Source organism: Musca domestica, unplaced genomic scaffold, assembly GCF_030504385.1.
Source record: "Musca domestica strain aabys unplaced genomic scaffold, Musca_domestica.polishedcontigs.V.1.1 1, whole genome shotgun sequence".
Taxonomy (NCBI): Eukaryota; Metazoa; Arthropoda; class Insecta; order Diptera; family Muscidae; genus Musca; species Musca domestica.
The window spans coordinates 36848936-36865364 of NW_026712114.1; the positions used below are offsets into that span (position 1 = coordinate 36848936).

Below are 16429 nucleotides of genomic sequence, written 5' to 3' on the forward strand. Positions count from 1 at the left end.
CAATACACTCCCATGTGTCGAATGAAATCGCGTGTCTTTGTAATTTGGCCAAATGTGGTGATGCCTGTGTTTTGATCCAGCACCGCCTTAACATTGAACGACAAGACCACAGTAAGATGAGAACACGATAAGAAACATACCTACATACATACATATGAACATAATTATTGGCATAACACCGCTAAAGATGATAATGATGCGGACGATAATTATGGTGTTGATGACCAGTGCTTAAGATATGACTCAGTAACCATCCGTGGCCAAAAACAATAACCGCGTAAATCTTTTGGGTTTGTCATATTTCATTTTCTTTCATAAAATCAAACCTGAAGGGGTGGGAATAAATTGGCAAACACAAAAAATAAAACAGGTTGGGGTGTTAATAATGAAACAAGAATAAAATGTAAATATGAAAAAAATATTTAAAAAAAAATAGTAAAATAATATAAACAAAATATATAATTTCTAAAGATGAAAGAAGACCTCGGAGGTTCCTTTGTCTTCTTTCTGGAATTAAAGATATCTCTTCTAAAAAATTTGAGTTTCTTCAAAATAGGTCCTCTATTTTTTTTAATTATCCTCTAAAGCTAATTTACTTTAAGAATACTCTTTACCCCGCATTCGAATTTCCATGCACTTTCTATATCTTAAATGGAGTTGTTGTTATGAAAGTAAAAGTGTCATTTATCCATAAATGTCTGAAAAACTGTTTGTTATTGAACATTCCAAATAAAGTCAAATTCATTGCTTTTGTCGGATTGAGGAAAAAGTTTAAGGTTGTGTTTTTTTGTATTTCTTTGGTGATGATTCAATATTTTTTTTTTATTATTGATTACAATCTCTCGGTGAAGTTTCAGTTGCAACTTTTTATAAGGAAAACCAGTTATTTACATGTAGATATAATGTATTGTACTTAGTAAAGACAAACAGACATAAGTACACATACATCATATATACATAAGTATGTACACACTGTTGTAGTTACTGGCAGTGTAGAATAATAGGTCATATCGAAAGTTATTGTCGTGAAAAAAAATAAGGACAAAAAATGCGAAATACAAGTTAATAAGCAATGTTACCGGAGTATCCATTCTGCCGAGAATATTGCTGCTGTAGCCGAGGTGTCATTTGATACAAGAATTTTGGTACAATATTTGAAAATGTTTCCGTACAAAGGACAGATGGTGCATCAGCTTTTAGCTGCTGACCGCCAATCGCGTCTAAAATATGCTCAAGCTACTCTTAATCACCACCAAGAAGAAGATGATGATTTTTTATCAAAAATAATCATTAGGTATGAAGCGCATTTCTATTTTGGCGGGTGTGTAAATAAGCAAAATTTACGCTTCACGCGTACGATTACACTGTACAGTGTGTTGTTTTCGCTGAAGGAATCAACGGACGTTTTTTCTTCGAAGACATCGCGGGCAAAAAGGTTACTGTGAATGGTGAACGCTACTAAGTAATGATCAACGACTTATTTTTGCCACAACTTGATGAGTTGGGATTGAAAAACATGTGGTTCCAACAGGGCCAGCAAGATCGCCTAATTTGTCCTCTCCAGACTTCTTCTTGTGGGGCTTTTTTAAGTCGCGGTTTTATGTCTACAAGCCTCAGGCTCTTTCAGCTGTTAAAGACAATATCCGTCAATACTGAGGGGACCTATCGCCGGAAAAATAAAATAGCTTGACATGAATGACATTTGGTTTCGACAAGACGATGCCACGTGCCTGGTAAAAATTGACGGAAGTCCTGTTTCGTTTGCAACGAAAAAATGGAAATAAAACGACGGTATGAGAAAAACTAAAAGACTACTCGGCAAGAGTAGTATCTGCTCACTTCCAGAGAATTTTAGTACCACTCGAAAACGAATTGAGAAATACTCACTCTTCTTCGAGTGGCAAATTCTGCGGGAGTCTTTAGCTCTGCTAAGCTCTATAAAAGATGAAATTTAAAAAAAAATCGTATCTCTCGCAGAAAATGAAAGTAGGCCCCATTTTGGCTGAAATTTTGTACAGGGTTGCCCATATTCGACGGACCTTTGGGCCCTTTGGATCCATTCCAATCGACGAGGCTTTTCCGCAGGCAACATTCTTTGCGTCAATTGAATTTTGTACGGGAACAAATGCAAATCAATGCGAAGAATCCGTTGTAAAGTGGACCGAGCCATGCCCAACTGCTGAGAACGGCGTTTTTGGGATGTTCTTGGGGACCTCTCAACACTGGTTCGTACGGCAGCGATATTCTCGGCCGATCGCCTTGGTCGACTTTTATATGGCCTCTTCGGATTAGAAAGAGCCTTACCAGCCGAAAATTTTTCGTATAAACGCTTAATGGTGTTCTTAGAAGGCGCACTTCTCACATTTTTTTTAATGTTTTAAAAGCACGTTGAGTTTTCACAATTGACTTCTTGTAAATTTCAACTATTTCAGAGCGCTCGCGTGGCGTGTATTGGTTCATGGTAAAAATCCGCTTGGACTGATGCTTCAAACGCGGTATGTCATTAAGCGATGTGATATCTCTTTCAAAAGTTATGGCGTTGCCAGATGGGTCCGTCGAATATGGGCAACCCTGTACTTCGTTTAAAATAAGCAATATGGCTTGTGGTGCCTCCCGCACAAAGTCCAAAATGTAAAATTATGTAAGTAATGAAATGTCGAAACCCGCGTCGGAGTGGCTCGTGAGCTGAACATATCGCAATATTCCATTCGGCAAATTTTGAAAAATGAGCTGGGAATAAAGCCATTGAAATTCGGTTGGCCACCAGAACTCAAGCACCTGCCATGGTGATGGTGTGGGCCGCCATAACAACCGATGGTATAAATCGTATTAATCGACCGTGGCACCAGAATAAATGCCGAATATTATCGTGAAAATATTCTGGAGGGTGTATTAAAGTCTTGGGCACGCAAACATTTTGGCCGCAGGCCTTGGACATTCCAACAGGACTCAGCACCATCGCACTCAGCACGCGCCACCCAAGAATCGTTACAAAATGAATATCCTCGCTTCATTTCCACCGCCAATGGCCACAAAAATCTCTGGATATCAATCCCTTGGACTATTGTGTCTGGAGTATTTTGGAAAGCAAGGTTGGCACTAAAAAATACCAAAGTGTCGATCACCTCAAGCAAGTGCTTCGCCGGAAATGGGCCAAAGAACCGCAGAGCAGCATTCAGGCAGCGTGTGTCGTTTCATTGGCTGTTTGAAGGCCATAATTCGTGCTAAAGGCGAACAATTCGAACAAATATAAACTTATTTTAAAATTTGATGCATTTTTTTGGTTTCATTCAATAAAGTTTAAAAAAAATTAAAAATGATGGCGTTTGACTTTGTTGCAATTTTTTTATCTCACCAATTTTAAATTACATTTAACAAATCGTGGGGATATTTTGACGAATACAACCATACGGCCCAATGTACCCACTATTAATTTATGTTCATAACACCGCGACCAGCAAAAAACATTCAAGGTAATTTACAATTGCATCCGTACGCTCTCAACTCATCTTCAAGAGGTGATGTTCATTTTTTTGTATCAAAGAAATTAGCAAAAAACACTTTGTTGTTGTTGTTTCTTATTCATTTTCTATTAACAATTTTAGTAATGTTTTTTCTTAACTATTTATAGTCAGAGACGTGATAATGACCATCGTCAGCGTGTCGTGTGGTATTTTAACATTTTTCATGATGAATATGGAAACTGACAGCGGTAGAGCCGGTATGCCAGTCAGTCAGCCAAGCAGTCAGTATGTCATTAGGAAAACAATGTTTGTTGCACGTTTTTACAACTAACTGACAGACAGTTTGTCCGTATCAAGATCGGTGGCTGCTTAGATGTGCCCAAATAATGCGCCTCGACAGATGATAGCGATAGAAGGCGAAGATGAGAAAACGAAAACACAAAAGTTTGCCAAAGTTGTTGAATTTTGATTAGAGTTAATATTGATGTTATTTTAATTGTAATTGATTTGAAAATAAAAGTTTTTGTTTGGTGTTGTCATTCAGCGGGACTGGAGAGAGATAGATAAAATGAGTAATGAGTTAGATGAGATGGTTGGTAGCTGCAGGTATTTGTTAAAAGTCAAGGTTATTTCGTGTTTACTCTTTAAATTAGATAATTTTAGTTCATGTGAATATAGTAATATGTGGGTCCTATTATTATGTATTGAAATGCAGAAAATATTATATCATGAAAATGCGCGATTTTTACTAATCTAAAAAATTGGCAGGAACTCATTTTTTCACAGCATTGCAAAAATATATGCAAATTTTCATTTCTCCATTACAGGTTGCTGTACTTTTAAAAAAATATTTAGAAAGTGTCAGTTGATTTGTCGTACAACGCGTATCATCAGCTATGGTTTGAGCTTAGTTAGCTTTTTAGGACATCTTTGACACCAGATTCCATATAGAAATATTGAGCTTTACCAAGTTTGCCAAAATTTTTTCAAAACCACAATTTTTCAATCATTGGAATGCAATTTTGTAGATGGGATTCATAGTGGACACCAATGTTCGGGGTGAGATGAACAAACTTCAACTTCAGACTGCTGTCATTTCTAAGCCACTCGTCCGAGAGCTGCCAAAATTATGCCAGTGACAGCTCATTATATTGTTTAAAAGCGTGCAAAAGCATTTCGGTGAGAATTTTTCAGAAAAAAAGTTATTGGAGATGGAATTCACGCGGGGCTATCGTTAGAACACTCCAGCATTGAATAAATATTTTGTGTTTCGTACCATCGCTCGTTACCCTAGCCCGAAGTCAAGGAAGTGGACGGAAAAAAAGCAACATCAGCAGAAATGGTTCGAAAAGTAAAGAAGCGACTTGACCGAAACCCGCGTCGCAGTGACCGAAAAATGGCTTGTGAGCTGAACATGTTGCAATATTCCATTCGGCAAATATTGAAAAATGAGAGTAAAGCCATTGAAATTCCAAAAAGCGCAAGAACTTACACCGCAACAAAAAGAAAATAGACTCAAAAGATCTAAAGAATTGCTTCGCTTGACCGAAAGTGGTGAACTGCCGATTTTGGTTTTTTCCTATGAGAAAACATTCGTTGTCCAGCAGATTGTAAACAAACAAAATGATCTTGTTTACTTGCCAAAGAGGTAACCTGGTAATGTGCACATTCGGTTGGCCACCAGAACTCAAGCGCGGCCAAAGGTGACCAATTCGAACAAATCTAAATTTATTCTAAAACTTGATGCTATTTCCCACATTTTTTTGCTTTCATTCAATAAAATTTAAAAAAAAAATTGTCAATATTATGGCATTTAACTTTGTTGCAGTTTTTTATCTGATATTTGAGTGGGGTTAAGGACCGGTTTTTATAAAAATTATTAGCAAGTGTCCGCTACTTCCTCAGCGAAAGTCCGCCTTATAATTTTATTCATTTCTAGTTCTCACATTCAGTTTGGCAAAAAAAAAATAATGAAAACTTAAAATTTTTTAATGCCTTCCCCAAAATCAAAAATATTCAAATGGAACTATTCTGTCTTATTCAAATTGGATTTCCGTTACAAAATCAACCAAAATGCCAAATTCCAATTAGAATCCTTCAAACTCACTTCATAACCTAAATATGGCAACTCATTTTCTTTATCTACAACTGTTTCTGACATTCGCAACCCATGTGTTACAACACCTATTAAGGGATGATTTCCACTTATGTTACTCTCTTCCCCTCAATGTTTCTCTTTTCAACGACCTTTGTGGATTTCTCTGGTTTCTCAATTCGCACATGCTTCTCTCAGATGATTTAATATGTTGACGAAAGAACTAAACAAAACAAAAACAGGAATAGAATCAAATACACACACACATACATAAAATGGAATACATTCACTTCTACTGGCAGGAAGAGATGCAGAATACAGATACCCAGTGCAGACAGGCACTTGATTAATATGACACCAATATGCACACAATTACAAAAATAAATAAAAATATGGCAAAGTTTTGATTGCAATGTGTGAACAGCGTTATTGCCTACGTTGCATTTTTATGGATAATAAAAATACCAAATATAGTGAGATACCATTATATTTTGGCTATACCAAGACGTGGACCTGCACAGACAATTTTCTGTCATGGGCTGTAGTATCCATTGCGAACATCAAATACCAAATTTAAAACATTTCCGGTGAATAATGTCGCTTAAATCACTTAAATACCGGAGGTGATATTATATGGGGGCCATACGAAAACGTGACCCATTTTCAATACCAAAAGTCCTGCAGATAAAATAAACTTTTGGTTAAATTTTAATCAACCTACTTTATTCCGTTCGGAAGCTATAGTGATTTCCACAGACAGATAGACGGGCATGGCTAAATTGACATAGAGTTTTATGCTGATCAAGAATATATATATTTTGTGGGGTTTAAAATGTGTATTTCGAGGTGTTACAAACGGTGTGACAAACTTAATATACCCTCCATACTATGGTGGACGATATAAAAATATTACATTTACAATTGAATTATTCCTTTTACTTATAAAGAAAGACCGATTCCGATAATACAGGGCAAGATAAAAAACTGTAACCAACTTCGGACCGCTGTCATTTCTAAGCCACTCGTCTGACCGCTGTTAAAATTATTCCAGTGACAGCTCATTATATTGTTTGCCAGCGTACAAAAGCAGAAAACAAGTTATTCGTGAGGGAATTGAAGCGTGATTTCTGTATATTTGGCTGAAAACTACAAGTGGCTATCGTTAGAGCACTTCAGCATTTAAATGTGAATCTGCCGTGATACTGGTAGCGTAGCCCGACGTCAATGAAGAGGAAGGAAGAAACCAGCGACATCAGCAGAAATGGTTCGAAAAGTTAGGAAGCGACTTGATCGAAACCCCGCATCGCAGTGGCCGAAAAATGGCTCGTGAGCTGAACATATCGCAATATTCCATTCGGCAAATATTGTAAAATGAGCTCGGGGTAAAGCCGTTAAAATTCCAAAAAGAGCAAGAACTTACTCCGCAACAGAAAGAAAGTAGACTCAAAAGAGCTAAAAAGTTGCTTCGCTTGGCCGAAAGTGGTGAGAAAACCTTCGTTGTCCAGCAGTTTGCAAACAAACTAAACGATCGTATTTACTTGCCAAAGAGGTCAGGTTCGGTTGGCCACCAGAACTCAAGCGCCGGCTATGGTGATTGTGTGGGCCGCCATAACAGCCGATGATCGCTCTTCGCTCGTATTAAACGACCGTGGCATCAGAATAAATGCCGAATATTATCGCGAAAATATTCTGGAGGGTGTATTAAAGCCTTGGGCACGCAAACATTTTTGCCGCAGACCTTGGATATTCCAACAGAACTCAGCACACGACACCCAAGAGTTGTTACATTTCCAGCGCACAATGGCCACCAAAAAAACTCCGAATACCAATCCGTTGGTCTATTGTGTCTGGAGTATTTTGGATTCGCCGGGAATGGGCCAAAATAGCGCAGAACAACATTCGAGCAGCGTGTAACAGTTTTATTGGCCGTTTGAAGGCCATACTTCGTGTCACATCTAAATTTTTATCAGCACTAGATCTAGACAGTAAAATTGAAATTTCAAGAGAACGCCCAATTTTATTAAAGCTTCGGGTATATTTATCAAGTGTTCATATCGACAATAAAGGCCCACTCCTCCGTTTTCCTCAGGCTTAGCATATTGTAATATGTCTACCAACACTGTATGGGATATATCGGACCAATTCTTCCACAACTCTATGGTGGAGGTTATTAAAATAATGGAGGGTAACACTATTAAAAAACTTCAACTGATAAAATACATTGTAATAAAATCCCAAATCAAATGCATATTCTAAACACTATCATTCTTCTTGCAACTGACATTAACTGCTCGAGCCCAAGCTCTTATTTCATCGAGACATTTCACCACACTCACACACATAACAACAACTAACGTCTTATTTCCCACTAGGCCTGCACTGACTTCTGCTCTGATGACAATAATAAATGTCTACGTGACCATAGACCAAACAATACAGTCAGGTTAAAAATAGAATTACGTTCACACCATACCAGCAGCAGCAACAACAACAGCAGCTATGAAATGGGTGATTTCTAAGAGGAATTAGAAAGGAGAGAAATAAAACGATGGCTTAGACGAAAGTACAATAAACCGAGTTCATTAAAATGATAAGAACTCATAGTTTAAGCGTTTGAGAACAATAAAATTTAAGAACTCATTCTATTCGGATCAATTTTATGTGCGAGAGTGAGTGAGTGTGTGTGTGTGTGGTTCTTAAGACAACTCAGAAATTATCACAGCCTCCAATCACTATCAACAGTAACAACAAACAAACATCCCATATACAGTATTCTAGGCTGGATGGATGGATGATGACGACATTCATCCAAATGATGATGGAAGTGACTAGAACAACACAGACATAAATTAGAATAACAATTTATGTTGCAGACATTACACAAAAAACAATACAATACAATAAAAGTAGAAAAAGAAGAACGTCAAAATAATTAGAACTTTTATGAATGACATAAAAGTCACAATCAAATCACATCACTTGTCTTTGGTTAAGGATTCATTGCCCTATTTTGGTCTGGATTAAATTGAAATGACTTCAAATGTTACATACATATCCTCACAGTAATAAATCAATCATTGTAATTAAGATCTTTATTGAGAACCCAAAACTATTAAAGACGTCATGCTGATGATGATATCAGCAGGTAAAATCCAAAGAACCTTTTTAAGCCTTTTGTTGTTCTTTACAAAAGACCTTAAATGATACACGTAAATAAAGGGATTTTGTTGCGAGGAATATTTTAAGCTAGAGATGCTCTTTAGAAAATCTAGTCTTTAGAAAATCTAGTACCGAAGCATTTGTATCTTTTAAATTCGGACTTGTATTGCCCATTTGGTGCAAAATTAATTTGAAATCAGATAAAGATATATATGGGAGCTATATCCAAATCTGAACCGATCTCGATAAAATTTAGCAAATGTATTTCTGAGCTGTATTTGATATATTTCCCTGAATATCGTTGTTACGGAGAGCATATTACGGCTGTGAGTAACAAATACAAAAAATCGGATGAAAAATATATATGGGAGCTTTCGCTATATCCGAACCGATCTTCACCAAATTTGGCATACTATCTTCTAGACTCAATTCGGTCATATGTGCCAAATTCCATCCCATTTGGGCAAATATTAGACGTTTGGTGCACAATAAAAGGTAAATCGGATGAAGTTATATATGGGAGCTATATCCAAATCTGAACCGATCTCGATAAAATTTAGCAAAGGTATTTCTGCGCTGCATTTGATATATTTCCCCAAATATTGTTGTGACAGAGTGCATATTACGGCTGCGGAGGACAAAAATAACAAATCGGATGAACTATATATATGGGAGCTATAGCTATATCTGAACCGATTTCGATCAAATTTGGCATAATTATTTTCAGGCCTAATTTGGTTGTATGTGCAAAATTCCATACTATTCGGGCTGATATTACACGATTGGTGCACAATAAAAGGCAAATCGGACGAAGATATATATGGGAGCTATATCTAAATTTTTATCGATTATCTCCAATAGGGTTCGTCTTTGGGCCAAAAAAATGTTGTTTGGAAAAGTTCATCTCAATCGGATAATAAATGCAACCTGCATTTTGTCCACAACAATACATGGACAGACGCACGGACGGACATGCATAAATCAACTCAGAAAGTGATTCTATGCAGATCATCAAAAAGAACTATGGGTCTATATCGTTTCCTTTTGCGTGTTACAAACAAATGCACATATGGAGATGGATGGTGTTGGAATAAATACCGCGAGTCATGTAAAATATGCGTTTTTATACCTTAAACCACACAGGGTACATTCAGTTCGTCATTCCGTTTGTAATTCATTGAAATAATAATTTTAGACTCAACAAAGTATATATACAGGGTGAGATAAAAAACTGCAACATAGTCAAACGTCATAATTTTTACATTTTTTTTTTAAATTTTATTGAATGAAAGCAAAAAGTGTCGGAAATAGAATCAAATTTTAGAATTAGTTTAGATTTGTTCGAATTGGTCACCTTTGGCACGAATTATGGCCTTCAAACGGCCAATGAAATCGTCACACACTGCCCAAATGTTGCTCTGCCGTATTTCGGCCCACTCCCGGCGAAGCGCTTGCTTTAGGTGATCGACACTTTCGTATTTTTTAGTGCCAACCTTGCTTTCCAAAATACTCCAGACACAATAGTCCAAGGGATTGGTATCTGGAGATTTTGATGGCCATTGTGCACTGGAAATGAAGCGAGGAACCTCATTTTGTAGCCATTCTTGGGTGGCATGTGCTGAGTCCTGTTGGAATGTCCAAGGTCTTCGGGCAAAATGTTTGCGTGCCCAAGGCTTTAATACACCCTCCACAATATATTCGCGATTATATTCGGCATTTATTCAGATGCCACGGTCAATTAATACGAGCGAAGAGCGACCATCGGCTGTTATGGCGGCCCACATTATCACCATGGACGTTCACCACTTTCGGCCAAGCTAAGCAACTCTTTTGAGTATATTTTCTTTTCGTTGCGGTGTAAGTTCTTGCACTTTTTGGAACTTCAATGGCTTTACTTCGAGCTCATTTTTCAATATTTGCCGAATGGAATATTGTGATATGTTAAGCACATGAGCCATTTTTCGGCCACTGCGACGCGGGTTTCGATCAAGTCGCTTCTTTACTTTTCGAACCATTTCTGCTGATGTTGCTATTTTCTTCTGTCCACTTCCTTGACGTCGGGCTACGCTACCAGTATCACGATAACGAGCGATGGTACGAGACATAAAAGATTTATTCACATTTAAATGTTGGTGTGCTCTAACGATAGCCACCCGTTTTGATTTTCCATCCAAATATAAAGAAATCACACTATCACGCTTGAATTCCATCACGAATAACTTTTTTTCTGGAAAATTCTCACCAGAATGCTTTTGTACGCTGGTAAACAATATAATGAGCTATCACTGGAATAATTTAAACAGCTGTCGATGAGTGGCTTAGAAATGACAGCAGTATGAAGTTGATTGCAGTTTTTTCATTTCACACTGTATACGGCAAATTCGTGGTATTTGCTTATTTTATAAAAAGAATGCTCGTCATCTGATATGTTTGTTTCGCAAAGAAATATCAGAAATGTCTGTGAATTTTTCCTCAATGATCTGATATTTGTATGTATCATTGACGAAATCCATATATTTGATTTTGATTTCTACACGTTTCTTTACATTTATCTTTTCATATATGTATAGAAGAAAATTCTGTAGGTGCTCAGTCTATTAAGAGTTGACTTTACTGGTTTTGATTTTTTGAAGGCTTTTAGATGGTCTCCCTTCTTAGGAAACTTTTTAATGAAATTGTAAAGTGTTCAAATCTATAAAGTGCCTCTTAAACTGTTGTTGTTTTGTATCATTGGAAGAACCAGAATATGTGGACTTTGTAGGGTCTATTAGAAATATTTTGAGGAGTTACAAACGGTTAATATACCCTTCATAAAATGGTGGAGGGTATAAAAAACTGTCTTCAGATTGCCTTTATCTATTTTCCCATCTTTTATAGAAGAACAGGCTAAAGTTTTTTCGATTCCTTAGATTATTTGAATTGATCCTTTTTCTCTTAAACAATAAGTCTTGAACCTCAAACAGACATGAGTATTACAGCATGGCCTCCAAGTAGATAGAAATCATCTGGCGATAGCACAGCTGATAAGAATCTGTAAGATGAAGAAATGAAACGAAAATCTGCCGGTGGCATTCAAAATCATATGACGTGTCCCTCTCTCTCGCCGACATTCTAAATGGACAACGTGGAAGCCATCACATCAATTGCATATAATCAACAACACATACATACATACGTATGTTTCTATGTACATGCGTACATAAAAATTAACTCAGCATCATAAACTACTCCATAGAACTATATGGTTTTCCAGAATTTTCCACCAATTTAGGAAATCTCCGCATGACCCGAATTCAAATGCAAAGATTCTTTTAATTTCATCCATGAATGAATTAAAGAGCGTTTAAAGATTAAAATGCCGGTTCAAGACAAGCGATAAGCCCGCCAGTAACAAAAACAAAACGACTTATCAGCTCAAAAATAAGGAACTATGAACTAAGGCTGCTGCCGATGGTGCTGCTGTTGCTCATTGGAGATGCTTCTAATTACAACAAACAAAAACATATATACCAAATTCATTTGCTACTTACTTGGATGTTGCTGGCGACGCGACGATGATGCTGCTGATGATGGCGATGATGATATATGGGGTCAATGGAGGAAAATGTGGCTTCTCTGTTTCTCTGCCTTGTTCTGGAGCATTCAGGCTATGTGGTTTCCCAGTAAAAATGTTTTCTTATTGGTTTTGTTATTGTTGCTTGTGTGCAATTATTGTGTGTGCGTTCTGTTTTGTCTACGTCTTACGCCCCCACACTTTCGTCTTCAGTTGGTGAGGAATATTCAGATACACAGATACAACGTAGTAAAGGAAAACGTACAGCGACGAGGAGAGTATCACAAATACAACGCACTCTCTTTCAGAATAAACAACAAGCTGTAATTGATGCGACCGAACAGCAAAAAATGCAAAGAAATGCACGTTCTGTCTTGGACGAAAAATAAACGCCGACCGGGTAATTAATAAACCAAACAAATTAAACGGTTTTCACGCACTCGCCTTCGTTTGTCCCGTCCTCTTTGACGTATCTTCTAAATAAATGAATGAAACAACCGGAGAACGCGCACACCAAATAAATTTTCACTGCACCGCCACCCCTCGTTAATTGAAAAAAGGAAATGACATAGAGCAAATAAACGTTCCGACAGACACACACACAATTCAATGGTTGGCTAGTTGAGTTATTTATTTATTGATTTGGATTGGAGAATGGAATTTTCTTTTTCCAAAAATTGTTTTTGTTCTTTTCTTTTCGTATTAAAATTATTGGGTAATTTATTTAGAATTTATTGTTTGAAAAAGAATCCTTTATTCCTTTTTCCCTTTTGTTTTTATTTTAGTTTTTTTCCTTTTTTGTGATTTTTCTGTTTCCAGCAGAAGGAGAAGAAGACGAACACACGAAAGAAAAGAAATACTGCGTCCGCGCTTTAACAGATTCAATCATACACTGAGGTCGTTTCGGCATTTGCTTTGTGTAGATAAACGGTTTGGCTGTGCTGGCGCGGGTTGATGTCGTTTGTTTTGGTTTTGTTGTTCGACGGCATACAGACAAGCCTCAATAGATACAAAATGTATCTAAAAAATAAAAAGTATTCAGATACACATTTTTTAAATTCATTGCAAAATCTGCTTAGACTTCGAAATATTTTCTTTGTAATTCAAGAATTCCATTTGTAATTCATAGCATTTTAATTGTAAACAGAGAATACACATCCATAATTCGCAACATTTAGAGAATAAGATTCGATTTAAAATCCAAATTAGAAAAAAGTCCAATTAAGCAAATTTTTTTCTAAATTTTTTCCAGAGGTATGTAGGATCCGGAACTAGAGATTTTTAACCCGTAACTAAATGACACCCAAAAAAACCTGTATAATTAAGAAGATATAAACAAGCAGAATTTTTATCCACAAATAGGCATCAAACGCAATACGAATCTCTTTGATATACAGGGTGAGATAAAAAACTGCAACAAAGTCAAACGCCATAATTTTTACACTTTTTTTTTAATTTTATTGAATGAAAGCAAAAATTGGTAACCTTTGGCACGAATTATGGACTTCAAACGGCCAATGAAACCGTCACATGCTGCCCGAATATTGCTATGCGGTATTTTGGCCCATTCCCGGCGAAGCGCTTGCTTGAGGTGATCGACACTTTGGTATTTTTTAGTTCCAACCTAGCTTTTCAAAATACTCCAGACATAATAGTCCAACGGATTGGTACCCAGAGATTTTGGTGGCCATTGTGCGCTGGAAATGAATCGAGGAACTTCATTTTGTAACCATTCTTGGGTGGCGCATGCTGAGTGAGATGGAGCTGAGTCCTGTTGGAATGTCCAAGGTCTGCGGCCAAAATGTTTCAGTGCCCAAAGCTTTAATACACCCTTCAGAATATTTTCGCGAAAATATTCGGCATTTATTCTGATGCCACGGTCGATAAATACGAGCGGAGAGCGGCCATCGGCTGTTATGGCGGACCACACCATCACCATGGCGGCGCTTGAGTTCTGGTGGCCTACCGAAGGTGCACATTTTCAGCTGACCTCTTTGGCAAGTAAACACGATAATTTTGTTTGTTTACAAACTGCTAGACAACGAATGTTTTCCATGTCAGAAAACTAAATTCGGCAGTTCACCACTTTCGGCCAAGCAACTCTTTAGCTCTTTTGGATATATTCTTTCTGTTGCGGTGTAAGTTCTTGCACTTTTTGGAATTTCAATGGCCTTACCCCGAGCTCATTTTTAAATATGTTTCAAATGGAATATTGTGATATATTCAGCTCACGAGCCATTTTTCGGCCACTGCGGCGGCGGTTTCGATCAAGTCGCTTCTCTACTTTTCGAACAATTTCCGCAGATGTTGCTGTTCTCTTCTAACGAGCGATGGTACGAATCACAAAAGATTTATTCACATTTAAATGCTGGACTGCTCTAACGATAGATATTTTTTCTGAAAAATTCTCACCAAAATGTATTTTACGCTTGCAAACAATATAATGAGCTGTGTCTGGAATAATTGTAACAGCTGTCGGACGAGTGATAGAACTGACAGCTGTCTGAAGTTGGTTGCAGGTTTTTCATCTCACCCTGTATATAATCAACAAATTTTGTATCAAATCCCCAAAAATGTCTGAAAGCATTAAAAGCATAACATGGGGTACCTCCAGAAGGAAAACTGAAGTGCGACAAAGGTATTTAAGATTTGTGAAAAGCTTTACTACAGCGAACGGCTGGGTTTGGTGGTATTTTCATTTATTTCTTTTCAAATGTATGTTAATGTTTTCTTTTCAGATGTACCGAAAAGTATTTTAAAGGTCGTAAAAGAGCTGAAAGGTATATCTTTCAACAAAAGCAAAAATAATTAAAATATCGAATATCAAGGTGCGTTATATGGGGGCTATACAAAAATGTGGACCTATTATGTATATTTTCCCACAGGAGTTAGAACCAATTCTATGCCTGTCTTTAAGGATCAAATCCCCAGAAAACCCAGCTGAAAATGTTGCTAACATTTTCATAATAACTTCATTATTGGTTCTGTAAAAACAACATACTTTTAGTTAAAATAATGTCAGTTTAATACGCATGTATCTGTCAATTTGAAGAATTGATTAAATATGTTCATTAGTAGAGTGTTATCTGTGCCCATATGCTCTGTGTATCTTTTGTTTTGGTTTCTGTGTGTTTCTTTCTCTCCTTTTTCGTACTCAATGTATCTGTGCTCTCTGTGTATCTGGATATTGTGATTGCATTTCGTGGAATGACACTATTGAACGTTCATTTAGGTATTTTACGTATTAAAAATGCATTCAAATATAGGTCGGTACATGCATGGCACAATAAAAATGAATGACAGAAATACAAGATGATTAAAATATTTTCTAAATGTGCCCGATTTCTGTCATTACTGCATTTATTGTTTTCAAAAGTAAAAAACAAGCATTTATTGTATAGCGGATATAGATGAATTTACCCAACTTTGCAATGCAAATAAATATTTCAATCATATTTCTTAAAGGTCTAGGTATTTAATTTATTTTCTTATCGCTTCCTATTTTTAATCTAATATTATATGAAAATTTATTACAGGTATAAAATGGTTATAAGAAACATCCGAAAAAAACAACTCTGAAGCAAAAGTGTTGCAACTATGCAGTCGAATATAAAAAGGTATATTACAGAATATTCAGAGGTGGGCAAGCTTATTTGAAATGACTTTACCTCCTTAAGTTTGCCATGGTGCAATATGTAGATGTATTCATTTTACACTTTTTTACAATATTTTTATTAAAGAGAAAATCGCGAAATATCGAGTTCCTAATACGATTTCAATTATTGTTTTATAACTAGTTTTTTCTTATCAGTCAATATTATCTTTTATTTTTCCCCAAGTTTTCATATTTTCCAAATCTGCTGATTTGGCTTGCTTGGATTGCACATGCTTTTTCTTATTATACCCTCAGCCATATGGCTACAGAGGGTATATATCATTTGATACGGTCAAAACGTGCCTAGTCGTGTATACCCTAGGTCTCTTTGGACCAAATCCGTTTCAGAACATTAGGAGTCGATCTAGCGATGTCCGTCTGTCCGTCTGGCTGGCTGGTGCGCACGATAACTCTCGAAGGGAGTATCCGATTTGGTCCAAACTTGGTATATCGTAATATTATTGGCAAACTTAGATTGAATTCGGAGATGGGCAATATCGGTC

The 16429-nt window shown here is 36.8% G+C and overlaps 1 protein-coding gene across 1 annotated transcript in view; it reads right to left on the bottom strand.

Moving 5' to 3' along the window:
- LOC101895728 (prolyl 4-hydroxylase subunit alpha-1) overlaps positions 1-13179 on the bottom strand; it is an 80028-nt gene extending 66849 nt beyond the window's left edge. The window contains exon 1 of the mRNA XM_005183761.4: positions 12249-13179. The gene's annotated coding sequence lies outside the window, so the exon portion shown is untranslated. The remainder of the gene's footprint in view (positions 1-12248) is intronic.
- Positions 13180-16429: the final 3250 nt, after the last annotated feature.